Consider the following 27,640-nt stretch of genomic DNA (forward strand, 5'->3'; position numbering starts at 1 on the left):
AAGTGCTGCAGGCTGGTAGGCGTGCTCGAGGGAGCACACCGCATCCTTCTCCTCACAGGCAACCGTGATGATGACGCAGCTTCCTGGCATCTTGAGGACGTTGTAGCCGTGGTGGGTCACTGCCATGAACTTGGCCAGGGCCGGATACCCAAGGATAGCATTGTACGGCGGGCGGATGTGGGCGACGTCGAAGTCGATGAGCTAGGTGCAGTAGTTATCGTGCTGGCCGAAGGTGACATGGAGGCAGATCTGCCCTATCTGGGTGGTGGAGCCGTCGGTCACCCCTAAGAAGGGCTTGGTGGGCTGCAGCTGATCATATGGCACTTGGAGGCGGTCAAACGTCTTGATGGAGAGAACATTGAGTCCCGCACAGCCATCGATGATGGTCTTGGTGACAAGGACGTTGCTGATGACGGGCAAGTAGAGCATCGGGAGGGCGCCGGCAGTGGCCGCGCACTTGAGCTGGTCGGACGAGCTGAAGGTGATGGTGTACTTGGACCACCTGAGCGGGCGCGTGGCCTCGCGGCTGGGGAGGGTCACGTTCAGCTCACGAGCGAACTGCTTGAAGATGCACTAGGAGGCTGGGGCCTGAGCACCACCCAAGATGCAGGCAATGGCGCGAGGTTCCTGGAAGCCCCCAGCCCCCTCGTCCCGGTGATGGTCGTCGTTCCTCCTGGGTGGTGGCGGCAGCGGAGGGAGGCCAGCGTTGCCCTGAGGGCGGTCCTCACGAGGCTGGTCCCTCCAAGCGCCCTCGCGAGGCTGGTCCTGCCAGCGGTCCTCATGAGGTCGGTTGTGTGATACGTCTCCAACGTATCTATAATTTTTGATGTAGGTGGTCCTACCAGCGGTCCTCATGTAGGCTGGTCCTGCCAGCGGTCCTCATGCTATATTATCTTCTATTTTGGACATTATCGGGCTTTATTATTCACTTTTATATTATTTTTGGGACTACCTATTAACCGGAGGCCCAGCCCAGAATTGCTGTTTTTTTGCCTATTTCAGAGTTTCGCAGAAAAAGAATATCAAACGGAGTCCAAACGGAATGAAACCTTCGGGAATGTGATTTTCGTAACGAACATGATCCAGAGGACTTGGACCCTACGTCAAGAAAGCTAACAGGAAGCCACGAGGTAGGGGGGCACGCCTACCCCACTAGGCGCGCCCTCCACCCTTGTGGGCCCCACGTTGCTCCACCAACGTACTCCTTCCTCCTATATATACCTACGTACCCCCAAACGATCAGATACGGAGCCAAAAACCTAATTCCACCGCCGCAACCTTCTGTACTCATGAGATCCCATCTTGGGGCCTGTTCCGGAGCTCCGCCGGAGGGGGCAACGATCACGGAGGGCTTCTACATCAACACCATAGCCTCTCCGATGAAGTGTGAGTAGTTTACCTCAGACCTTCGGGTCCATAGTTATTAGCTAGATGGCTTCCTCTCTCTTTTTGGATCTCAATACAATGTTCTCCCCCTCTCTTGTGAAGATCTATCCGACGTAATCTTCTTTTGCGGTGTGTTTGTTGAGACCGATGAATTGTGGGTTTATGATCAAGTTTACCTATGAACAATATTTGAATCTTCTGAGTTCTCTTATGTATGATTTGTTATCTTTGCAAGTCTCTTCGAATTATTAGTTTGGTTTGGCCTACTAGATTGATCTTTCTTGCAATGGGAGAAGTGCTTAGCTTTGGGTTCAATCTTGCGCTGTCCTTTCCCAGTGACAGTAGGGGCAGCAAGGCACGTATTGTATTGTTGCCATCGAGGATAACAAGATGGGGTTTATATCATATTGCATGAGTTTATCCCTCTACATCATGTCATCTTGCTTAAAGCGTTACTCTGTTCTTATGAACTTAATACTCTAGATGCATGCTGGATAGCGGTCGATGTGTGGAGTAATAGTAGTAGATGCAGGTAGGAGTCGGTCTACTTGTTTCGGACGTGATGCCTATATACATGATCATGCCTAGATATTCTCATAACTATGCTCAATTCCGTCAATTGCTCAACAGTAATTTGTCCACCCACCGTAAATACTTATGCTCTCGAGAGAAGCCACTAGTGAAACCTATGGCCCCCGGGTCTATCTTCAATCATATTAATCTTCCAACACTTAGCTATTTCCGTTGCCTTTTATTTTATTTTGCATCTTTATCACAAAAATACCAAAAATATTATCTTATCATATCTATCAGATCTCACTCTCGTAAGTGACCGTGTAGGGATTGACAACCCCTTATCGCGTTGGTTGCGAGGATTTATTTGTTTGTGTAGGTGCGAGGGACTCGTGTGTAGCCTCCTACTGGATTGATACCTTGGTTCTCAAAAACTGAGGGAAATACTTATGCTACTTTGCTGCATGACCCTTTCCTCTTCAAGGGAAAACCAACGCAGTGCTCAAGAGGTAGCAAGAAGAATTTCTGGCGCCGTTGCCGGGGAGGTCTACGCAAAAGTCAACATACCAAGTACCCATCACAAACCCTTATCTCCTGCATTACATTATTTGCCATTTGCCTCTCGTTTTCCTCTCCCCCACTTCACCCTTGCCGTTTTATTCACCCTCTCTTTTCCGTTCGCCTTTTTTTCGTTTGCTTCTTGTTTGCTCGTGTGTTGGATTGCTTGTTTGTCACGATGGCCCAAGATAATACCAAATTGTGTGACTTTATCAATACCAACAATAATGATTTCCTTGGCACTCCGATTGCTCCTCTTACCGATACTGAATCTTGTGAAATTAATGCTGCTTTGTTGAATCTTGTCATGAAAGATCAATTCGCCGGCCTTCCTAGTGAAGATGACGCTACTCATCTAAATAGCTTCATTGATTTGTGTGATATGCAAAAGAAGAAAGATGTTGACAATGATATTGTTAAATTGACGCTATTTCATTTTTCGCTTAGAGATCGTGCTAAAGCTTGGTTTTCGTCTTTGCCTAAAAATAGTATTGATTCTTGGAATAAGTGCAAAGATGCTTTTATCTCTAAGTATTTTCCTCCCGCTAAGATTATCTCTCTTAGAAACGATATTATGAATTTTAAGCAACTTGATCATGAACATGTTGCACAAGCTTGGGAGAGGATGAAATTAATGATACGTAATTGCCCCATGCATGGTTTGAATTTGTGGATGATTATACAAAAAAATTATGCCGGATTGAATTTTGCTTCTAGAAATCTTTTAGATTCGGCCGCGGGAGGCACTTTTATGGAAATCACTTTAGGAGAAGCTACTAAACTCCTAGATAATATTATGGTTAATTATTCTCAATGGCACACTGAAAGATCTACTAGTAAAAAAGTGCATGCGATAGAAGAAATTAATGTTTTGAGTGGAAAGATGGATGAACTTATGAAATTATTTGCTACTAAGAGTGTTTCTTCTGATCCTAATGATATGCCTTTGTCTACTTTGATTGAGAATAATAATGAATCTATGGATGTGAATTTTGTTGGTAGGAATAATTTTGGTAACAACGCGTATAGAGGAAACTTTAATCCTAGGCCTTATCCTAGTAATTCCTCTAATAATTATGGTAATTCCTACAACAATTCTTATGGAAATTTTAATAAGATGCCCTCTGAATTTGAGACTAGTGTTAAGGAATTTATGAATTCGCAGAAGAATTTCAGTGCTTTGCTTGAAGAGAAATTGCTTAAAGTTGATGAATTGGCTAGGAACGTTGATAGAATTTCTCTTGATGTTGATTCTTTGAAACTTAGATCTATTCCACCTAAGCATGATATCAATGAGTCTCTCAAAGCCATGAGAATTTCCATTGATGAGTGCAAAGAAAGAACCGCTAGGATGCGTGCTAAGAAAGATTGTTTTGTGAAAGCGTGTTCTTCTAGTTTCTATGAAAATAAAGATGAAGATCTAAAAGTTATTGATGTGTCCCCTATTAAATCTTTGTTTTGCAATATGAATCTTGATAATGATGGGACTGAATATGATCCACCTTTACCTAGAAGGCGTTCCAAAAATTCGGAGTTTCTAGATCTTGATGCTAAAATTGATAAAAGTGGGATTGAAGAGATCAAAACATTAGATATTAATGAACCCACTATTTTGGATTTCAAGGAATTTAATTATGATAATTGCTCTTTGATAGATTGTATTTCCTTGTTGCAATCCGTGCTAAATTCTCCTCATGCTTATAGTCAAAATAAAGCCTTTACCAAACATATCATTGATGCTTTGATGCAATCTTATGAAGAAAAACTTAAGTTGGAAGTTTCTATTCCTAGAAAACTCTATGATGAGTGGGAACCTATATTAAAATTAAGATTAAAGATCATGAATGATATGCTTTGTGTGATTTGGGTGCTAGTGTTTCCAAGATTCCAAAAACTTTGTGTGATTTGCTAGGTTTCCGTGATTTTGATGATTGCTCTTTAAACTTGCACCTTGCGGATTCCACTATTAAGAAACCAATGGGAAGAATTAATGATGTTCTTATTGTTGCAAATAGGAACTATGTGCCCGTAGATTTTATCGTTCTTAACATAGATTGCAATCCCTCATGTCCTATTATTCTTGGTAGACCTTTCCTTAGAACTATTGGTGCAATTATTGATATGAAGGAAGGGAATATTAGATTCCAATTTCCATTAAAGAAAGGCATGGAACACTTACCTAGGAAGAAAATAAAATTACCATATGAATCTATTATGAGAGCCACTTATGGATTGCCTACCAAAGATGGCAATACCTAGATCTATCCTTGCTTTTATGCCTAGCTAGGGGCGTTAAACGATAGCGCTTGGGAGGCAACCCAATTTTATTTTTAGTTTTTTGCTTTTTGCTTCTGTTAGGAATAAATTTTTTCTCTAGCCTCTGGTTAGATGTGTTTTTATGTTTTAATTAGTGTTTGTGCCAAGTTAAACCTATAGGATCTTCTTGGATGATAGTTATTTGATCTTGCAGAAAATTCCAGAAACTTTCTGTTCACGAAAATAATTGTTAAAAATCACCAGAACGTGATAAAATATTGATTCCAATTGCTGCTGATCAATAAACAAATTTTCTAGGTCATCCTATTTTGTCTGATTTTTGGAGTTCCAGAAGTTTGTGCTAGTTACAGATTACTACAGACTGTTCTGTTTTTGACAGATTCTGTTTTTCGTGTGTTGTTTGCTTATTTTGATGAATCTATGGCTAGTAAAATAGTTTATAAACCATATATAAGTTGGAATACAGTAGGTTTAACACCAATGTAAATAAAGAATGAGTTCATTACAGTACCTTGAAGTGGTCTTTTGTTTTCTTTCGCTAACGGAGCTCACGAGATTTTCTGCTGAGTTTTGTGTTGTGAAGTTTTCAAGTTTTGGGTGAAAGATTTGATGGATTATGGAACAAGGAGTGGCAAGAGCCTAAGCTTGGGGATGCCCATGGCACCCCCAAGATAATCTAAGGGCACCAAAAAGCCAAAGCTTGGGGATGCCCCGGAAGGCATCCCCTCTTTCGTCTACTTCCATCGGTAACTTTACTTGGAGCTATATTTTTATTCACCACATGATATGTGTTTTGCTTGGAGCGTCTTGTATGATTTGAGTCTTTGCTTTTTAGTTTACCACAATCATCTCTGCTGTACACACCTTTTGAGAGAGACACACATGATTCGGAAATTATTAGAATACTCTATGTGCTTCACTTATATCTTTTGAGTTATATAGTTTTTGCTCTAGTACTTCACTTATATCTTTTAGAGCACGGTGGTGGATTTGTTTTATAGAAACTATTGATCTATCATGCTTCACTTAGATTATTTTGAGAGTCTTAAATAGCATGGTAATTTGCTTAAATAATGCTAATATGCTAGGTATTCAAGATTAGTAAAAAACTTTCTGATGAGTGTTTTGAATACTAAGAGAAGTTTGATGCTCGATGATTGTTTTGAGACATGGAGGTAGTGATATTAAAGTTGTGCTAGTTGAGTAGTTGTGAATTTGAGAAATACTTGTGCTGAAGTTTGCAAGTCCCGTAGCATGCACGTATGGTAAACGTTATGTAACAAATTTGCAACATGAGGTGTTCTTTGATTGTCCTCCTTATGAGTGGCGGTCGGGGACGAGCGATGGTCTTTTCCTACCAATCTATCCCCCTAGGAGCATGCGCGTAGTGCTTGGTTTTTGATGACTTGTTGATTTTTGCAATAAGTATGTGAGTTCTTATGACTAATGTTGAGTCCATGGATTATACGCACTCTCACCTTTCCATCATTGCTAGCCTCTTCGGTACCGTGCATTGCCCTTTCTCACATTGAGAGTTGGTGCAAACTTCGCCGGTGCATCCAAACCCCGTGATATGATACGCTCTTTCACACATAAACCTCCTTATATCTTCCTCAAAACAGCCACCATACCTACCTATTATGGCATTTCCATAGCCATTCCGAGATATATTGCCATGCAACTTTCCACCGTTCCGTTTATCATGACACGTTCATCATTGTCATATTGCTTTGCATGATCATGTAGTTGACATAGTATTTGTGGCAAAGCCACCGTTCATAATTATTTCATACATGTCACTCTTGGTTCATTGCCTATCCCGGTACACCGCCGGAGGCATTCATATAGAGTCATACTTTGTTCTAGTATCGAGTTGTAATCATTGAGTTGTAAATAAATAGAAGTGTGATGATCATCATTTTCTAGAGCATTGTCCCAAGTGAGGAATAAAAAAAAAGAGAGAAAGGCCATAAAAAAGAGAAGGCCCAAAAAAAATGAGATAAAAGAGAGAACGGACAATGTTACTATCCTTTTACCACACTTGTGCTTCAAAGTAGCACCATAATCTTCATGATAGAGTCTGTTGTTTTGTCACTTTCATATACTAGTGGGAATTTTTCATTATAGAACTTGGCTTGTATATTCCAACAATGGGCCTCCTCAAGTGCCCTAGGTCTTCGTGAGCAAGCAAGTTGGATGCACACCCACTTAGTTTCTTTTGTTGAGCTTTCATATATTTATAGCTCTTGTGCATCCGTTGCATGGCAATCCCTACTCCTTGCATTAACATCAATCGATGGGCATCTCCATAGCTCATTTATTAGCCTCGTTGATGTGAGACTTTCTCCTTTTTTGTCTTCTCCACATAACCCCCATCATCATATTCTATTCCACCCATAGTGCTATATCCATGGCTCACGCTCATGTATTGCGTGAAGGTTGAAAAAGTTTGAGATTACTAAAGTATGAAACAATTGCTTGGCTTGTCATCGGGGTTGTGCATGATGAGAGCATTCTTGTGTGACGAAAATGGAGCATGACTAAATTATATGATTTTGTAGGGATGAACTTTCTTTGGCCATGTTATTTTGAGAGGACATAATTGCTTAGTTAGTATGCTTGAAGTATTATTATTTCTATGTCAATATTGAACTTTTATCTTGAATCTTTCGGATCTGAATATTCATACCACAATTAAGAAGAATTACATTGAAATTATGCCAAGTAGCATTCCACATCAAAAATTCTATTTTTATCATTTACCTACTCGAGGACGAGCAGGAATTAAGCTTGGGGATGCTTGATACGTCTCCAACGTATCTATAATTTTTGATTGCTCCATGCTATATTATCTTCTGTTTTGGACATTATTGGGCTTTATTATACACTTTTATATTATTTTTGGGACTAACCTATTAACCGGAGGCCCAACCCAGAATTGCTATTTTTTTTCCTATTTCAGAGTTTCGCAGAAAAAGAATATCAAACGGAGTCCAAACGGAATGAAACCTTCGGGAACGTGATTTTCGGAACGAACATGATCCAGAGGACTTGGACCCTACGTCAAGAAAGCTACCAGGAAGCCATGAGGTAGGGGGGGGCGCCTACCCCCTGGGCGCGCCCTCCACCCTCGTGGGCCCCATGTTGCTCCACCGACGTACTCCTTCCTCCTATATATACCTACGTACCCCCAAACGATCAGATACGGAGCCAAAAACCTAATTCCACCGCCGCAACCTTCTGTACCCGTGAGATCCCATCTTGGGGCCTGTTCCGGAGCTCCGCCGGAGGGGGCACCGATCACGGAGGGCTTCTACATCAACACCATAGCCTCTCCGATGAAGTGTGAGTAGTTTACCTCAGACCTTCGGGTCCATATTTATTAGCTAGATGGCTTCCTCTCTCTTTTTGGATCTCAATACAATGTTCTCCCCCTCTCTTGTGGAGATCTATTCGATGTAATCTTCTTTTGTGGTGTGTTTGTTGAGACCGATGAATTGTGGGTTTATGATCAAGTTTATCTATGAACAATATTTGAATCTTCTGAATTCTTTTATGTATGATTGGTTATCTTTGCAAGTCTCTTCGAATTATCAGTTTGGTTTGGCCTACTAGATTGATCTTTCTTGCAATGGGAGAAGTGCTTAGCTTTGGGTTCAATCTTGCGGTGTCCTTTCCTAGTGACAGTAGGGGTAGCAAGGCACGTATTGTATTGTTGCCATCGAGGATAACAAGATGGGGTTTATATCATATTGCATGAGTTTATCCCTCTACATCATGTCATCTTGCTTAAAGCGTTACTCTGTTCTTATGAACTTAATACTCTAGATGCATGCTGGATAGCGGTCGATGTGTGGAGTAATAGTAGTAGATGCAGGCAGGAGTCGGTCTACTTGTTTCGGACGTGATGCCTATATACATGATCATGCCTAGATATTCTCATAACTATGCTCAATTCTATCAATTGCTCAACAGTAATTTGTCTACCCACCGTAAATACTTATGCTCTCGAGAGAAGCCACTAGTGAAACCTATGGCCCCCGGGTCTATCTTCCATCATATTAATCTTCCAACACTTAGCTATTTCCGTTGCCTTTTATTTTATTTTGCATCTTTATCACAAAATACCAAAAATATTATCTTATCATATCTATCAGATCTCACTCTCGTAAGTGACCGTGTAGGGATTGACAACCCCTTATCGCGTTGGTTGCGAGGATTTATTTGTTTGTGTAGGTGCGAGGGACTCGTGTGTAGCCTCCCACTGGATTGATACCTTGGTTCTCAAAAACTGAGGGAAATACTTACGCTACTTTGCTGCATCACCCTTTCCTCTTCAAGGGAAAACCAACGCAGTGCTCAAGAGGTAGCAGCGCCCCCCACTTCTGCCTCCTCCACGGCCGTAGCCCCGGCCGATGCGCTCGGGGCGTCGACCGAAGCATCCGTCGCGGATGGCCTTGAGCTCCTGACAGTCGTTGGTGTTGTGGCTGTGTACGTTGTGGAAGGCATAGAACGGGCGGCTGCCCTTGGATGACTCGGGGTGGTCGCAGCCGCGCTTCATCTCTGGCTCAGCCGCGAGCACGACCTCCTGTCGGTGTCAAAACCGGCCGATCCCGGGTAGAACATCCCGAACTGTGCGTTTGTGGATCGAAGGTAATAGGAGGCGGGGGACACGATGTTTACCCAGGTTTGGGCCCTCTTGATGGAGGTAATACCCTACTTCCTGCTTGATTGACTATGATGAGTATAGGGGTTACAAGAGTCGATCTACCTCGAGATCGTAATGACTAAACCCTAGATGTCTAGCCTGTATGAATTCTAATGATCTCTGCGGACTAAACCCTCCGGTTTATATAGACACCGGAGGGGGCTAGGGTTGTACAGAGTCGGTTTACAGAGAAAGGAAGTTTCACATCCGAACGCCATGCTTGGTATCCACGCAAAGGAGAGTCCCATCCGGACACGGGGGAAGGCCTTCAATCTCGTATCTTCGTGGCCCATCAGTCCGGCCCATGTCACATAGCCCGGATGCTCGGGGACCCCCTAATCCAGGACTCCCTCAGTAGCCTCCGAACCAGGCTTCAATGACGACGTGTCCGGCGCGCATATTGTCTTCGGCATTGCAAGGCGGGTTCCTCCTCCGAATACTCCAAAGTAATTTGAGCAAAGAACTGTATTCGGCTTTTCAATGACGACGCAGTATCCGGCTTCATATCTTCGGCTTTGTAAGGTGGGTCCTCCATGATACTTCGGACAACTTTGGTTTTACATTAAATATCATTCCCTTCAGCTTCTGCGCCACCGTCGCCTCGGCTCCCACATGTCAGACGAATATGAAGGGTCCAAGTGTTTTTACAAATAACACCCTGACTTAGAGCTTGCCATTCCAGATGCCATTCCACACTAGGTGAAAATCCTTAGAGCTTGCCACAGGAAACCGTGCAAACATGGCTGGCATTCCCAGTTCTTCCTCACGCCCCAACGGCCCTCAAAAAGTCAATTGGGAGAGCTGCTCGGTATCCCACGCCCAGCTGACCAAGCTTCAGACGCAAGGGTATCTCCCTCCCGCGGATCTAGTCCCTATTCAGGTGGGGTTAACTTCCATCAATGGCGAAGCCCTGGCAGAAAACTTCCCCAATCCTACTAAAGGGGAACGAGTGTGCTTCGTTTCCTTCCTATTAAGAGGCGTTGGGTTTCCAATCTACCCTTTCCTCCGAGGTCTCCTGGAGTATTATGGCCTCCAACTGCACAATCTTACACCAGGCTCCATTATGCACATCGTGGACCGTTGCTCTTTGCGAGCTGTTCCTAGGCTGCGAGGCCCATTTTGAGTTATGGAGGAAACTTTTCTGCCTCGTCCCTCGCTCCCAAAAGGGATCCATATTCGAGGTGGGCGGTGCCAAAGTGTGGCATGTCGCCGGGACAGGATACCTGTCCGGCACTCCGGAGAGTGGCCCTCGGAATGGTTTTATATTGAAGACGTTGTTCTTCCAGACCCGATCCGACGGGGTCTTCCCGAATTTTACAATGCTCCGTTAAAGAAGCGCACCAGCTGGCGCCCCGAAGCCTCGAGAGGAAGATAGTGCGGAGATTAAGAAGCTAATGAGCAAGATAAAAGTACTCGCCCAATCCGGACTATCTATAATTGAGTTAATGGCGATTTCAATAACGTGAGGCGTTCAGCCACTCCAATGCAGAGGACTCCCCATGTGGCAGTACAACGGGGAAGATGACGCATCACGCTGTGGGCACAAGGGTCCGGGCAACTTTGCCGCCTTGGCTGACATGTTAGCTGATCTTTACAAAGGGGAGAAAGAAGATTTTACTCGCCTTAAATGCCGAGGTCTTTCCATGTACAACCCTGCTAACTGGGTGAGCTTTCGATCAATGGCCTTACTCAATCCTCTTCCTGGGTCGTGCTTAGCTTGAACTTAAACCGACTATTTTTAACAGGAATGGAGAAAGGTCGTCGCGGGGATCCATAGTCCCGCTCCGCAGCCGGAGGACCATATTCGAGACCTGGATCCCGAATTTGAAGAGGATCCGGATATATTTATAGAGCTTAAGGAGGGGGTCTTTTATTAGGCGAGCTAAGACAACACAGAAGTAGCCATCATAGCTGATTATCCTGGCCTTCTCCCCTCCTCCCACGTAAGTGCCCAGGAGACATCCTTTCAACAAGAGCTTTCCCGTTGCACCTCACCCACCGCACTATCTCATGCTCCGTAGGGGCGGCGCTCGTCCCGCCAAACCGTATCGAAGGCGTCCTCCAAGAAGGCGACGCTCGCGCAGGGCGAGCCTTTGAAAAGAAAGGCGGGCGGTGCAACTGCCGAGCCCCCTCGTTCAGCGAAGAGTTATAATTTTCAACCTACACTCAGCAAATATGCTGGATTGTGATGTGCTCCCCTGTGCTATATTTTAGGAGGAGCGCACACCAGACTGTATCCGGAGGTCTCGCCGTCCATGTATCGGCCAATCTGGCCCCGGACCCTGCCACAAGGACTAGGGTTGATACAGGCGCCATGCCGGATCGTCACCTCCACGAGGATTTGGATAATGTATCCGTCACCAATTCCGAAGTGGAGAGCGCGATGGTCCATCGGCGGTGGAAGGAGGCCATATGCGATCCAAGTTTCACCGAAGAAGCGTTCAACACCCTCAGCTCTGCGGATGCATATATCTGGGCTGCTCGAGATGGACTTGCCGGGCTACACACCAGCTTTCAAAGGATATGCATGTAAAGGCTTTGTGTAGATTCAATAATCATGTCCTGGTAGCCCCCGAGACTTTAAGCAGTTGGCGCAACTGATTTAAGGATCGTTGTATAATCAGGTACTCACGGAGAAGAACAACATGCTATCCCAAGAGCTTGAGAACTGTCGGACCCAGCTAACTGCTATCACCGCCGAACTGGAGAAGTCCAAGAAGGCACCGACTGGTAATGTCAATTACTGTTCAGAAAATACGATTCTGTGCCAGCGATGTTTTTGAAATAAGCACTGTTTTGTTTATGGCTGCAGAATTGTCGGATCAGCTGGAAGAGAGACTGAAGGCAGCGCAGGCAGATAAACAACATGCTGAAAGGCAAGAAGCCACTGGTCAACGTATATTGACACAGACCAGGGATGAGAAGAACAAGCTATAGGATGCCAACATCAAGCAGGCCGAGGAACTAAAGACCGTAAGAGCCCAACTTTCAGATGCCTTGAAAGAGAACCAAAGGCTGAAAGGCGGCATATTTAGTATGTCCCTAATCCTAACTTCCATGAGATTCCCAGATGGATTTTTTTTTTGTTTTTGACGAGATTTGTTCCTGTAGGTTTGTTAACTGGGAGGCCTGAAGGAGAAGTGTCCGGATTTTAAGGCGACTTGCTACAAGAGCTATCCAAAGTGCACGAGCGAGCTCGGAAAGCAATGCGGAATATGGCTAAAGCTTTATGGCCATCTGATTCTCCTCCTGGGCTGATGGGTGAGCTCGCGGAGCTATTCAAAGGAGCTCATCTTCGCTTTGAGCTGTGGAAGGCATCGTCATGTCGAGAAGGTGCATGAGAGCCCTAGGCCATGGTGAAAACACGGTATACCGGACTTGATCTAAATCATATGGCCCGGGTCGGACCCCGGGGACCAGACGGACAAGAAATTCCGGTTAGCTTGGTATATGATCAAGTAAAGATAGCTGCCAAATTTTCACAGCAGGACTGTAAATTAGACAGCCTGATAGATGGCATAGATAAGGAGTAGGCATGTTATTTTATGTGACAATACACTTTATCAGCAAACTTATCTCCGGCCGAATTGTAAAAGATTGTCATAGCAGACTTTCCGCTTCAGCCTCCAAAACCCAAGGGTGGAGTGTTTCCGAATACTATATCGGTGGAAAACACCAAGTACGTTTGGAAATCAGGCGATCCAGTCATAATGCTTGAACAGACAAGCTACATTTGGGGAGTTATGTTATATTACTTTTAAATGTAAGAAACATCTTCTAGGAAGAATAGTTCCGTTAAGGGTTCCTCTACCTGGGTCGGCATGCATGTAGGAATGACTAGGCTGTGAAGCGATAGAATCACAGGCGTCTGTGTATTTTGTGTTAGTTTATAGTGCTACGAAGGCAGTTCGTCGTTTGTCTACCGACCAGTTATTCCCTTAAGAACGCTAGCATTCGGCTTCACCCGTCTGAGGTACATGTCCGGATGACCCGGTTGTAACAATCGCAGAGGTGCTCCCTTTATGCCCTAGCCGAACAATCGGGAACATATGGCATAAGCATAGGAGCCAGGCAACCCAGCTTGGCAAAAACTTAAGTCATAGAGGTGCATATAATGGCGAAGACAAGACGTATATGAGTAAGCAATACACATGTATATGGTGAGTCTTATGCTCGAGATAATAAAGAGCTTCTAATTTAAGGAAGCCCCCAGTTATAGTGGGGTGAGTTCATTTAAAGATGTACTCCCTGTAAGTGTGTGGCTGACCCGAACACATGCTAGAAATCGTAAAACAAATGAAAAGCAAAAAAGAGAAAAAGGTAACGAACAACGTGTCCGGACTTAGGCGTAGAATCTTCGGAGTCTGGCAGCGTTCCATGGGTTTGGCTCTAAGCGATTGTCCGATGCATTACGAAGGTGATAGGCTCCTCCAGTGAGAACTTCATCTATAATGAAGGGACCCTCCCATTTCAGCTTGAGCTTGTCCTTTTTCTTCTATGGTAGGCGTAGAACGAGTTCACCGACATTATAAGTCTTGGCCCGCACTTCTCTCCTTTGGTATCTTCGAGCTTGTTGTTGGTAGAATGCGGAACGAGCTTTTGCGACATCGCGCTCCTCCTCCAGGCCATCTAAGTCATCTTGTCGATCGAGCTCGGCATCTCTCTCTCTCTTCATGCATGCGCACTCGAGGTGAGTCATGAATAATATCGCAGGGCAAGACGGCCTCTGCACCGTACACCATGAAGAACGGTGTGTATCCGGTCGTGCGATTGGGTGTGGTCTGCAGCCCCCAGAGTACGGAGTCGAGCTCCTCAACCCAGTCTTTATCTGACTCCTTTATGGATCGCACTAGTCTGGGTTTAATGCCGCTCATTATCAGGCCATTGGCCCGCTTGACTTGACCGTTTGTTTGAGGGTGATATACGGAGGCGTGTCGAGCTTGATGCCCAGATTAGCACACCAAGTTTTTACCTCGTCGGCTGTGAAGTTTGAGCCGTTGTCGGTGATGATGTTGTGTGGGACACCATAACAGTGTACCAAACCGGATATGAAATCTACCACTGGTCCGGCTTCATCCATTTTAACTGTTTTGGCCTCTATCCACTTAGTGAATTTATCTACCATGACCAGCTAGTATTTTTTCTTATGGCTTCCCCCCTTAAGGGGTCCGACCATGTCAAGCCCACAGGCCGCAAAAGGCCAAGTAATGGGGATTGTTCATAGGGCGGTAGGCGGCATATGGCTTTGATTGGCGAAAAGCTGGCATCCTACACAACGTTGGAGGAGGTCTTGTGCATCTGCTCGGGCCGTAGGCTAGAAGAAACCAATACGGAAGGCCTTACTTACAAGGGCCCGAGCTGCGGCATGATGACCGCCAAGGCCAGCATGGATTTCGGCCAAGAGCTCCCGCCCCTCTTCTTTGGAGATACATCTTTGAAGGACCCCGGTCGTACTTTTCTTGTAGAGCTCTCCTTCATGAACATTATAGGCTTTCGAACGTCGAACGATACAACGAGCCTCAGTCTGGTCCTCAGGGAGCTCTCGCCTATTAAGGTAGGCCAGGAAGGGTTGGGTCCATGGGGCGATTACTGCCATAATTACATGGGCGGAAGGCGTTGGTTCTGTGCCCGAGCCCCCGATGATATCTAAATCATGTTCGGCATCTGGGGGCGTGATCGGCGCCGGACTGGTGGTTCCGCTCTCTTCCTGCCATACTACGGATGGCTTGAAGAACCTCTCCACAAAGGTGTTAGGCGGAACGGGGTTGCGTTTAGCGCCATTCGAGCAAGGATGTCCGCTGCTTGGTTACTGTCTCGGGCCACGTGATGGAACTCAAGCCCCTCGAACCGAGCTGATATTTTGAGCACGGCATTGCGGTAAGCTGCCATCTTTGGATCCTTTGTGTTGAATTCTCCGTTTATTTGGGATATTGCGAGATTTGAATCCCCTCGTACCCCGAGGCATTGCATGCCCATAGAAACAGCCATCCGGAGACCATGCAGTAGGGCCTCATATTCGGCTGTGTTATTGGAGTCCGTATACATGATTTGCAGTATGTAACGGACTGTGTCCCCTGTAGGGGATGTTAGGATGACACCGGCCCCTAATCCGGCTAACAATTTAGAGCCCTATAAGTACATCACCTAGTTGGAGTATGTGCCGTACTCTTTAGGGAGTTCGGCTTCTGTCCATTCGGCGACGAAGTTGGCCAACACCTGAGATTTAATTGCTCGGCGTGGTTTGTATGTTATTTCAAATGGTAGGAGCTCAATGGCCCATTTCGCAATGCGGCCGGTGGCATCGCGATTGTTTATGATGTCATTGAGTGGTACCTCGGAGGCCACCATGATCGAGCACTCTTGAAAGTAGTGCCGCAGCTTTTGAGATGCCATGAAAACCGCATATGCTATCTTTGGTAGTGCGGGTATCGGGATTTGCATGGTGTGAGAACCGCCAATATGTAGTATACGGGTTTTTGGAGTGGGAATTTATGTCCCTCTTCCTCCCGTTCGACGACGAGTACTGCCCTCACCACCTGGTGAGTTGCAGATATATACAGTAGCATAGGTTCACCGGTGTTAGGTGCGGCAAGGATTGGATTGCTTGATAGCAGAGTTTTTATTTCTGCCAGTCCGGCTGTTGCCGCGTCCGTCCACTCGAAGTGGTCGGTATGCAGAAGTAGGCGATATAGCGGCAGCGCCTTTTCTCCCAATCTGGAGATAAAGCGGCTCAAAGCTGCCACGCACCCAGCTAGTTTTTGGACCTGTTTTAGGTCTGTTGGTATCGCCAACTGTGACAAGGCTCGGATTTTGGCTGGGTTTGTTTTGATTCCCCTATTGGAAACGATGAACCCGAGCAACTTTCTGATAACCCACGAGTATAGGGGATCAATTGTAGCCTCTTTTGATAAGTAAGAGTGTCAAACCCAACGAGGAGCTAAAGGTAGAACAAATATTCCCTCAAGTTCTATCGACCACCGATACAACTCTACGCACGCTTGACGTTCGCTTTACCTATAACAAGTACTCCCTCCGTCCCTAAATTCTTGTCATAGATTTCTCTAAATACGGATGTACCAAGTCACGTTTTAGTATTAGATACATCCGTATCTAGACAAATCTAAGACAAGAATTTTGGAAAGGAGGGAGTATAAAACTAGAAGTACTTTGTGGGTGTTGTTGGATAGGTTTGCAAGAATATAAAGAGCAGGTGAATAAAAACTAGGGGCTGTTTAGGTAAAGAAGCAATAAAGTTAGTACATCGAGTGTGGAAAAGTGGTGGTAGGAGTTACAAAAATGTCCCTAAGCAATTGACTACTTTACTAGACCGATAGCAAGTTTTATGTGGGAGAGGCCACTGCTAGCATGTCATCCCAGACTTGGAATTCTATGCACTTATGATTGGAACTATTAGCAAGAATCCGCAACTACTAACGTTCATTAAGGTAAAACCCAACCATAGCATTAAGGTATATTGGTCCCCCTTCAATCCCGTATGCATCAATTTCTATGCTAGGTTGAAGCTTCTCTCACTCTTGCCCTCCAATACATAGTCCTATCAACATAGAACTAACCCTATGGTGTGATCCACGTGCGCGTTCATATGATGGGCACCAAAGGACAGCAACATAACCACAAGCAAATTAAACCAACCATAGCAACTCACCAATTACCGATAGGACAACGAAAATCTACTCACACATCATAGGATGGCAACACATCATTGGATAATAATATGAAGCATAAAGCACCATGTCCAAGTAGAGGGTACAGCGGGTTGCGGGAGAGTGGACCGTTGTAGATAGATGGGGGAAGGTGATGAAGATGTTGTGAAGATTACGGAGGTGTTGGTGTAGATCGCCGTCACACGATGATGGCCCCGGCGGCGTTCCGGCGCCACCGGGAGCGAGCGGGAGAGGCCCCCCTTCTTCTTCTTCTTCTTCCTTAACCTTCTCCCTAGATGGGAGAAGGGTTTCCCCTCTATCCTTGGCGTCCATGGCATGGGAGGGGAGAGAGCCCCTCCGAGATTGGATCTGTCTCTCTGTCTCTCTCTGTTTCTGCGTTCCATGATTCTGGCCTTTCACCGTTTCTTATATTCCCGGAGATCAGTAACTCCGATTGGGCTGAAATTTGAAGCAGATTTCTATCCGGATATTGGCTTTCTTACGTAGAAAGAAGGGCACCAACCGCCTTACGGGGTGGCCACAAGGGTCAGGGGTGCGCCCACCCCCCCGGGGCACGCCCCCTGCCTCGTGGCCCCTGCTACCTCTTGAGCACTGCGTTGGTTTTCCCTTGAAGAGGAAAGGGTGATGCAGCAAAGTAGCGTAAGTATTTCCCTCAGTTTTTGAGAACCAAGGTATCAATCCAGTAGGAGACCACGCACGAGTCCCTCGCACCTAGACAAACAAATAAATCCTCGCAACCAATGCAATAAAGGGGTTGTCAATCCCTTCACGGTCACTTACGAGAGTGAGATCTGATAGATATGATAAGATAATATTTTTGGTATTTTTGTGATAAAGATGCAAAGTAAAGAAAGCAAAATAAAAACAGTGCCAGAAATAGCTTGTTGACGGAAGATTAATATGAAGGAAAATAGACCTGGGGGCCATAGGTTTCACTAGAGGCTTCTCTCAAGAGCATAAGTATTACGGTGGGTAAACAAATTACTGTTGAGCAATTGACAGAATTGAGCATAGTTATGAGAATATCTAGGTATGATCATGTATATAGGCATCACATCCGAGACAAGTAGACCGACTCCTGCCTGCATCTATTACTATTACTCCACACATCGACCGCTATCCAGCATGCATCTAGAGTATTAAGTTCATAAGAACAGAGTAACGCTTTAAGCAGGATGACATGATGTAGAGGGATAAACTCATGCAATATGATATAAACCCCATCTTGTTATCCTCGATGCAACAATAAAATACGTGCCTTGCTGCCCCTACTGTCTGGGAAAGGACACCGCAAGATTGAACCCAAAGCTAAGCACTTCTCCCATTGCAAGAAAGATCAATCTAGTATGCCAAACCAAACTGATAATTCGAAGAGACTTGCAAATATAACCAATCATACATAAAAGAATTCAGAGAAGATTCAAATATTGTTCATAGATAAACTTGATCATAAACCCACAATTCATCGGTCTCAACAAACACACTGCAAAAGAAGATTACATCGAATAGATCTCCACAAGAGAGGGGGAGAACATTGTATTGAGATCCAAAAAGAGAGAAGAAGCCATCTAGATAATAACTATGGACCCTAAGGTCTGAAGTAAACTAGTCACACATCATCGGAGAGGCTATGGTGTTGATGTAGAAGCCCTCCGTGATCGATGCCCCCTCCGGCGGTGCTCCGGAAAAGGCCCCAAGATGGGATCTCACGGGTACAGAAGGTTGCGGTGGTGGAATTAGGTTTTTGGCTCTGTATCTGGTAGTTTGGGGGTACGTAGGTATATATAGGAGGAAGAAGTACGTTGGTGAAGCAACGTGGGGCCCACGAGGGTGGAGGGCGCGCCCCCTACCTCGTGCCTTCCTGGTTGATGTCTTGACATAGGGTCCAAGTCCTTTGGATCACGTTCGTTCCGAAAATCACGTTCACGAAGGTTTCATTCCGTTTGGACTCCGTTTGATATTCTTTTTCTGCGAAACTCTGAAATAGGCAAAAAACAACAATTCTGGGCTGGGCCTCCGGTTAATAGGTTAGTCCCAAAAATAATATAAAAGTGTATAATAAAGCCCATTAATGTCCAAAACAGAATATAATATAGCATGGAACAATCAAAAATTATAGATACATTGGAGACGTATCAGCCCCCTCGGGCATCGTCTCGCGTTGATTCTTCTTCCCAAAAATCACATATATTCCCAAAAAAATCTCCGTCATTTTTATCCCGTTTGGACTCCGTTTGATATGGATTTTCTGCGAAACAAAAAACATGCAACAAATAGGAACTGGCACTAGGCACTTGAACAATATGTTAGTCCCAAAAATAGTATAAAAAGTTGCCAAAAGTATATGAATGTTGTAGAATATTGGCATGGAACAATAAAAAATTATAGATATGACGGAGACGTATCAGCATCCCCAAGCTTAATTCCTACTCGTCCTCGAGTAGGTAAATGATAAAAAAGATAATTTTTGATGTGGAATGCTACCTAGAATAATCTTGATCATGTAATCTAATCATGGCATGAATATTAAGACACGAGTGATTCAAAGCAATAGTCTATCATTTGACATTAAGACAATAATACTTCAAGCATACTAATAAAGCAATCATGTCTTTTCAAAATAACATGGCCAAAGAAAGTTATCCCTACAAAATCATATGGTCTGGCTATGCTCCATCTTCACCACACAAAATATTCAAATCATGCACAACCCCGATGACAAGCCAAGCAATTGTTTCATACTTTTGACGTTCTCAAACCTTTTCAACTTTCACGTAATACATGAGCATGAGCCATGGACATAGCACTATAGGTGGAATAGAATATGATGGTGGAGGTTGTGTGGAGAAGACAAAATGGAGAAAGTCTCACATCGACGCGGCTAATCAACGGGCTATGGAGATGCCCATCAATTGATGTCAATGTGAGGAGTAGGGATTGCCATGCAACAGATGCACTAGAGCTATAAGTGTATGAAAGCTCGGACTGAAACTAAGTGGGTGTGCATCAAACTCGCTTGCTCATGAAGACCTAGGGCATTTGAGGAAGCCCATCGTTGGAATATACAAGCCAAGTTCTATAATGAAAATTCCCACTAGTATATGAAAGTGATAACTCAAGAGACTCTCTATATGAAGAACATGGTGCTACTCTGAAGCACAAGTGTGGTAAAAGGATAGTAACATTGCCCCCCCTCTCTTTTTCTCTCCTTTTTTTTGTTTTCTCTTTTTTTGGTGGGCTTCTTTGGCCCCCTTTTTTATTTTGGCTTCTTTGGCCTCTTTTTTTGTTTTATAACCTCACATGGGACAATGTTCTAATAATTATAATCATCACACTTTTATTTACTTACAACTCAATATTACAACTCGATACTAGAACAAAGATATGACTCTATATGAATGCCTCTGGCAGTGTACCAGGATGTGCAATGATCTAGCATAGCAAAGATATCAAAAAACGGACAAGCCATGAAAACATCATGCTAGCTATCTTACGATCATGCAAAGCAATATGACAATGAATGCTCAAGTCATGTATATGAAGATGATGGAAGTTGCACGGCAATATATCTTGGAATGGCTATGGAAATGCCATGATAGGTAGGTATGGTGGCTGTTTTGAGGAAGATATAAGGAGGCTTATGTGTGGCAGAGCGTATCGTATCTCGGGGTTTGGATGCACCGGCGAAGTTTGCACCAACTCTCGGGGTGAGAAAGGGCAATGCACGGTATCGAACAGGCTAGCAATGATGGAAGGGTGAGAGTGCGTATAATCCATGGACTCAACATTAGTCATAAAGAACTCACATACTTATTGCAAAAATCTATTAGTCACTGAAACAAAGTACCACGTGCATGCTCTTAGGGGGATAGATTGGTAGGAAAAGACCATCACTCGTCCCCGACCGCCACTCATAAGGAAGACAATCAATAAATACCTCATGGTCCAACTTCGCTACATAACGGTTCACCATACGTGCATGCTACGGGAATCACAAACTTCAACACAAGTATTTTACAATCCACAACTACCCACTAGCATGACTCTAATATCACCATCTTTATATCGCAAAACTATTGCAAGGAATCAAACATATCATATTCAGTGATCTACAAGTTTTATATAGGATTTTATGACTAACCATGTGAATGACTAGTTCCTGTCAACTCTCTAAATAGATATAGGTGAAGCAAGAGAGTTTTAATTCTTTCTACAAAAGATATGCCCACACTCTAACGAATATAAGTGAAGCAAAAGAGCATTCTACAAATGGCGGTTTTCTATGTGTAGGGAAACAGGCAATCCATACTTCAAATGATATAAGTGAAGCACATGAAGCATTCTATAAAGCCATACTCAAAAAATATTAGTGAAGTGCAATGAGAATTCTATAAATCAACTAAGGACTATCTCATACCAGCATGGTGCATAAAAAAATGAAAACTATATGCAAAAGACGCTCCAAGATTTGCACATATCACATGAACGGAACGAATCCGAAAACATACCGATACTTGTTGAAGAAAGATGGGATGCCTTCCGGGGCTTCCCCAAGCTTAGACGCTTGAGTCTCCTTGAATATTTACTTGGGGTGCCTTGGGCATCCCCAAGCTTGAGCTCTTGCCTCTCCTCCTTCTCCTCACATCGAGACCTCCTCGATCTTCGAACACTTCATCCACACAAAACTCAACAGAAAGCTCGGTAAGATCCGTTAGTATAATAAAGCAAATCACTACTCTAAGTACTGTTGAAAACCAATTCATATTTTGCTTTTGCATTGTAGCTAAAGTAATATAACTTTTCCATGGCTTAATCCACTGATAGAAATCGATAGTTTCATCAAAACAAGCAAACTATGCATCAAAAACAGAATCTGTCTTAAACAGGACAGTATGTAGTAATCTGAACATTCACCATACCTCTGCTACTCCAAAAATTCTGAAATAATTAGGAAAAATAAAAAATTTGTATAGAAAGACATTTCAAGAAGTTTCAGAACCGTTTGACGTTCCGGTAAAAAATGTAAAATCGCGCACTACAACCAAAGTTTCTGTTTTGCACCGCACAAACCAACAAGAAATGTAAACATCCTAAAGGCAAATCTTGGCACATTATTTTTATAATACAATGGATTTTTACTTTATAAAAGCACGCAACAGAAATAAATGACTCTCTAAAACTTCTGGGTTGTCTCCCTGGCAGCGCTTTCTTTAAAGCCATTAAGCTAGGCATATAGTGCTCAAGTAATGCATCCACCCGGATCCCAAGGTATATCAAAGCCAATTTGAATTAGCAATGATTTGGCATTTAGTAGTGAGCACAAAGAAACATATATCAAGAAATGACGAAGTCTAACTCTCTTCCTATGCATCGGCATGTCATACAAGAACAATTCATGCACATCAAGTAAAGGCCAATACATAGCATAAGCAGTTTCTTGCAATTCTATCGTGTTGGAAACATAAAGAGGCGGAGATGTAGTTCATCTCTCATAATAATTGCAAGTAGGAGCAGAAAGAAAATGCATATTAAATTCATCAAAATCATCATGTGCAACAGTAAAAGGCAACTCATCAATATAATCCTTAACAAGAGCAAACTTCTCCGATATAGTGTAGTTGGGAGAATTCAAAAAGATAATAGGACTATCATGTGTGGGTGCAATAGCAACAATTTCATTCTTAATATAAGGAATTATAGCAAGTTCATTTCCACAAGCAGAATTCATATTGGCATCATGGCCACAAGCATAACAAGCATCAAGTTCATCAAAAAGGGATATTTCAAACGAATCAACGGGATCATAGCAATTATCATGGCCATCATCCTTCGGTGAGAACGAAGGGACATTAAATAATGTATGATTTGGAGAGTTACTATCATTAGAAGGTGGGCACGGGTAGCTAATCCGATCTTCCTCCTTTTGTTCTTCGCTCTCCTCGTCATCTTTTTCATCCAATGAGCTCAGAGTTTCATCAATTTCTTCTTCCATAGACTCCTGCAAAATGTTAGTCTCTTCTTAGACAGCAGAGGAGTCCTCAATATATGGTTTAATATAGGCATTAGAAGCATAATTATCATAACAATATTTAAGTATGGAAAAAAAAATTAGATTTGTAAAGAGTAGCATCGTACGTTTCAATTGAAGCAATTTCATAAGCACCCTTAAAAGCAACAAATTCTTCAATTTGTTGAACATCATAGTAATTATAAACACCCTTAGCATACGAAGATACGATTCCATTATCACTAAACAAACATTGGTAGGGAAGGTGTTTCTTAGGGTCTTCAGAACAACAAGTAAAATCATACATTTCACATAAATTCCAAGCATAACATTGTAAACGATGAATTTGATCCAGTAAAAGTTTCCCTTTCGAAATAAGCGGTGTCGCACATAACAAGCATGCTCATCTAAAGATTTGCCCTCAACTAAGCTAGTTGGGGTTTCAGCCCGAGCACATAGGGATCGAGGATGATCCAAGTAAAAAGCTTCAGGAGTGTGATAGATTTTGAGTGGTTCTTCAACCATTGGGGTAGTAGGTACAACTAATTTTTTTGGTATTTTGCGTTTCCTACCCATAACTAAATGTAGAAAACAAGAGCACAAAATAAAAACTACTTAGTGATAAAGCAAACAAGCACACACGAGAATATTCACCCCACGCTATAACTCCCTGGCAACGGCGCCAGAAAAAGGTCTTGATAACCCACAAGTATAGGGGATCAATTGTAGCCTCTTTCGATAAGTAAGAGTATCGAATCCAATGAGGAGCTAAAGGTATAACAAATATTCCCTCAAGTTCTATCGACCACTGATACAACTCTACGCACGCTTGACGTTCGCTTTACCTATAACAAGTATAAAACTAGAAGTACTTTGTAGGTGTTGTTGGATAGGTTTGCAAGAATATAAAGAGAACACAAATAAAAACTAGGGGCTGTTTAGGTAAAGAAGCAATAAATTTAGTACAGCGAGTGTGGAAAAGTGGTGGTAGGAGTTGCGAAATTGTCCCCAAGCAATTGACTACTTTACTAGACCGATAGCAAGTTTTATGTGGGAGAGGCCACTGCTAGCATGTCATCCCTGACTTGGAATTTTATGCACTTATGATTGGAACTATTAGCAAGCATCCGCAACTCCTAATGTTCATTAAGGTAAAACCCAACTATAGCATTAAGATATATTGGTCCCCCTTCAATCCCGTATGCATCAATTTCTATGGTAGGTTGAAGCTTCTCTCACTCTTGCCCTCAAATACATAGTCCTATCAACATACAACTAACCCTATGGTGTGATCCACGCGCGCACTCATATGATGGTCACCAAAGGAAAGCAATATAACCACAAGGAAATTAAACCAATCATAGCTATTCACCAATTACCGATAGGACAACAAAAATCTACTCAAACATCATAGGATGGCAACACATCATTGGATAATAATATGAAGCATAAAGCACCATGTTCAAGTAGAGGGTACAGCGGGTTGCGGGAGAGTGGACAGCTGTAGATAGATGGGGGAAGGTGATGAAGATGTTGGTGAAGATGACGGATGTGTTGGTGTAGATCGCCGTCACACGATGATGGCCCCGACGGCATTCCGGCGCCACCAGGAGCGAGGGGGAGAGGGCCCCCCCTTCTTCTTCTTCTTCTTCTTCTTCCCTGACCTTCTCCCTAGATGGGAGAAGGGTTTCCCCTCTGGTCCTTGGCTACTATGGCATGGGAGGGCGAGAGCCCCTCCGAGATTGGATATGTCTCTCTGTCTCTCTCTGTTTCTGCATTTCCTGATTCTGGCCTTTCACCGTTTCTTATATTCCCGGAGATCCGTAACTCCGATTGGGCTGAAATTTGAACATGATTTCTATCCGGATATTGGCTTTCTTGCGGCGAAAGAAGGGCACCAACCGCCTTACGGGGTGGCCATGAGGGTCAGGGGCACGCCCCCTGCCTCGTGGCTCCCTCGGGCATCGTCTCGCGTTGATTCTTCTTCCCAAATATCTCATATATTCCCAAAAAAATCTCCGTTAGTTTTTATCCCATTTGGACTCCGTTTGATACGGATTTTATGCAAAACAAAAAAATGCAACAAACAGGAACTGGCACTGGGCACTGGATCAATATGTTAGTCCCAAAAATAGTATAAAAAGTTGCCAAAAGTATATGAAAGTTGTAGAATATTGGCATGGAACAATCAAACATTATAGATACGACAGAGACGCATCACTTTCCGGCCGGAACGCCGAAAACACGTTTTTCCGGATTAAACCGTATGTCATATGTTCGGAGGTTGTCGAATGTGAGACGTAAGTCGTCCACCAGTGATTCGACATGTTTTGTTTTGATGACTACATCATCTACATATGCCTCCACCGTCTTGCCAATTTGTTTTTCCGGGCATGTTTGAATCATGCGTTGCTAGGTGGCACCGGCGTTCTTGAGTCCGAAAGGTATAGTGTTAAAGCAAAAAGGTCCATATGGAGTGATGAATGCCGTTGCGGCCTGATCGGATTCCTTCATCTTAATCTGATGGTATCCGGAGTATGCATCGAGGAAACACAGTGAATTGTGTCCTGCATTTGCATCAATGATTTGTTCAATGCGGGGCAATGGGAAGGGGTCCTTAGGGCAAGCTTTAAAGGTCCTTAAAGTCGACACAAAGACGCCAGGATTTGTCCTTCTTTGGCACCATGACCAGGTTTGCTAGCTTATCCGGGTGTTTTATTTCTCGAATAAACCCGGCTTCAAGTAGTTTGGCTAGCTCCTCCCCCATAGCTAGGGCCCTTCCAGAGGTGATTTTGTCGTTGATGACAAGGCGAGCCATCGATCCTTCTATCGACAACACAGAGGAACTCTCAATGAAAGCACCAACGTCGGTGTCAAAACCGGCCGATCTCGGGTAGGGGGTCCCGAACTGTGCGTCTGTGGATCGAAGGTAACAGGAGGCGGGGGACACGATGTTTACCCAGGTTCTGGCCCTCTTAATGGAGGTAATACCCTACTTCCTGCTTGATTGACTACGATGAGTATAGGATTACAAGAGTCGATCTACCTCGAGATTGTAATGACTAAACCCTAAATGTCTAGCCTGTATGAATTCTGATGATCTCTACGGACTAAACCCTCCGGTTTATATAGACACCGGAGGGGGCTAGGGTTGTACAAAGTCGGTTTACAGAGAAAGGAAGTTTCACATCCGAACGCCAGGCTTGCTATCCACGCAAAGGAGAGTCCCATCGGACACGAGGGAAGGCCTTCAATCTCATATCTTCGTGGCCCATCAATCCGGCCCATGTCACATAGCCCGGATGCTCGTGGTCCCCTAATCCAGGACTCCCTCACCGCCCCCTTGCGCTTCACGTCCTTGGTCTTGGCCTTCTTGTCTTCCGGGTTGGCAGCTGGAAGCTCGAGGAGGCAAAGGCGTCCCTCCTCAGCTCTCGCACACTTGGTCGCCATGTTGAACATCTCTAGAGCCGTGCACATGTCCTCGTGTATGGCGAGCTCCTCCTTCATCTTGACATCATGGACGCCATCAGAGAATGCTAAGATGATGGCCTCGTCTGTCACCTTGGGGATCTTGAGGCGAACGCTGTTGAAACGCTGGATGTACTTCTCCATGGTCTCCCCTGGCTGCTGCTTGATGCGCCGCAGGTCACCGGCGGCAGGCGGGCGATCGCGAGTGCCTTGGAAGTTGGCAACGAAGCGCTCGCGTCTCTCTCCCCAGGAGGAGATCGATCCCGCCGGCATGTTCAGGAGCCACGAGAGCGCGCCGTCCTTGAGGGTCATGGGAAACCAGTTCGCCATAACCTTCTCGTCGCCATTGGCCGCCTCGATGCTCAGCTCATAGAGCTGCAGGAACTCACCAGGGTCGGGGGTGCCGTCATAGCGTGGAGGCAGGTCGGGCTTGAACTTGCCGGGCCAAACAATGCTGTGTAGCTCGGGAGTGAAGGCTCGGCAGCCCACGGTGGTCACTGGAGCCCATCATGGAGGCGGACCCCGGTCCTGGTATCCACGCACCGCTGCTGCTGGCAGTGCACGGTCTTGACGCGGTGGTGCCGGGAGTGCAGGAGCGTCCTCTTGCTGGTGCTGGACCTCCTGGCAGCTTTCTTCTTCACGCATGGGTGCCCGGCGTGGCAGATCGCACCACAGGGCCACGCGTCTTGGTCCGAGGGCGACATCCTGACGGGGAGGTGGTGGAGGCGCTCCATGGGCTACGTCGCCCACAGCAGGAGGTGGGCGAGGCAGCGAGAGGGATGGTGCAGGAGAGCCCCCTGCGGCACTGACGAGCTCGGTGATGAGGTCCAACCAGTCCTCGTAGAGGTCATCGACGCGGCGGTAACCCAGGAGCTTGCGCGCTATGAGCAGCGCAGCCTGCGCGTCCGCGGGTCCATGACGAGCGTGGGACGACGAGCCGGTCGGAGTCAGCGACGGGATGGCGGTATGATACGTCTCCGTCGTATCTACTTTTCCAAACACTTTTGCCCTTGTTTTGGACTCTAACTTGCATGATTT

This window comes from Aegilops tauschii, chromosome 5, assembly GCF_002575655.3.
Source record: "Aegilops tauschii subsp. strangulata cultivar AL8/78 chromosome 5, Aet v6.0, whole genome shotgun sequence".
NCBI classification, from domain to species: domain Eukaryota; kingdom Viridiplantae; phylum Streptophyta; class Magnoliopsida; order Poales; family Poaceae; genus Aegilops; species Aegilops tauschii.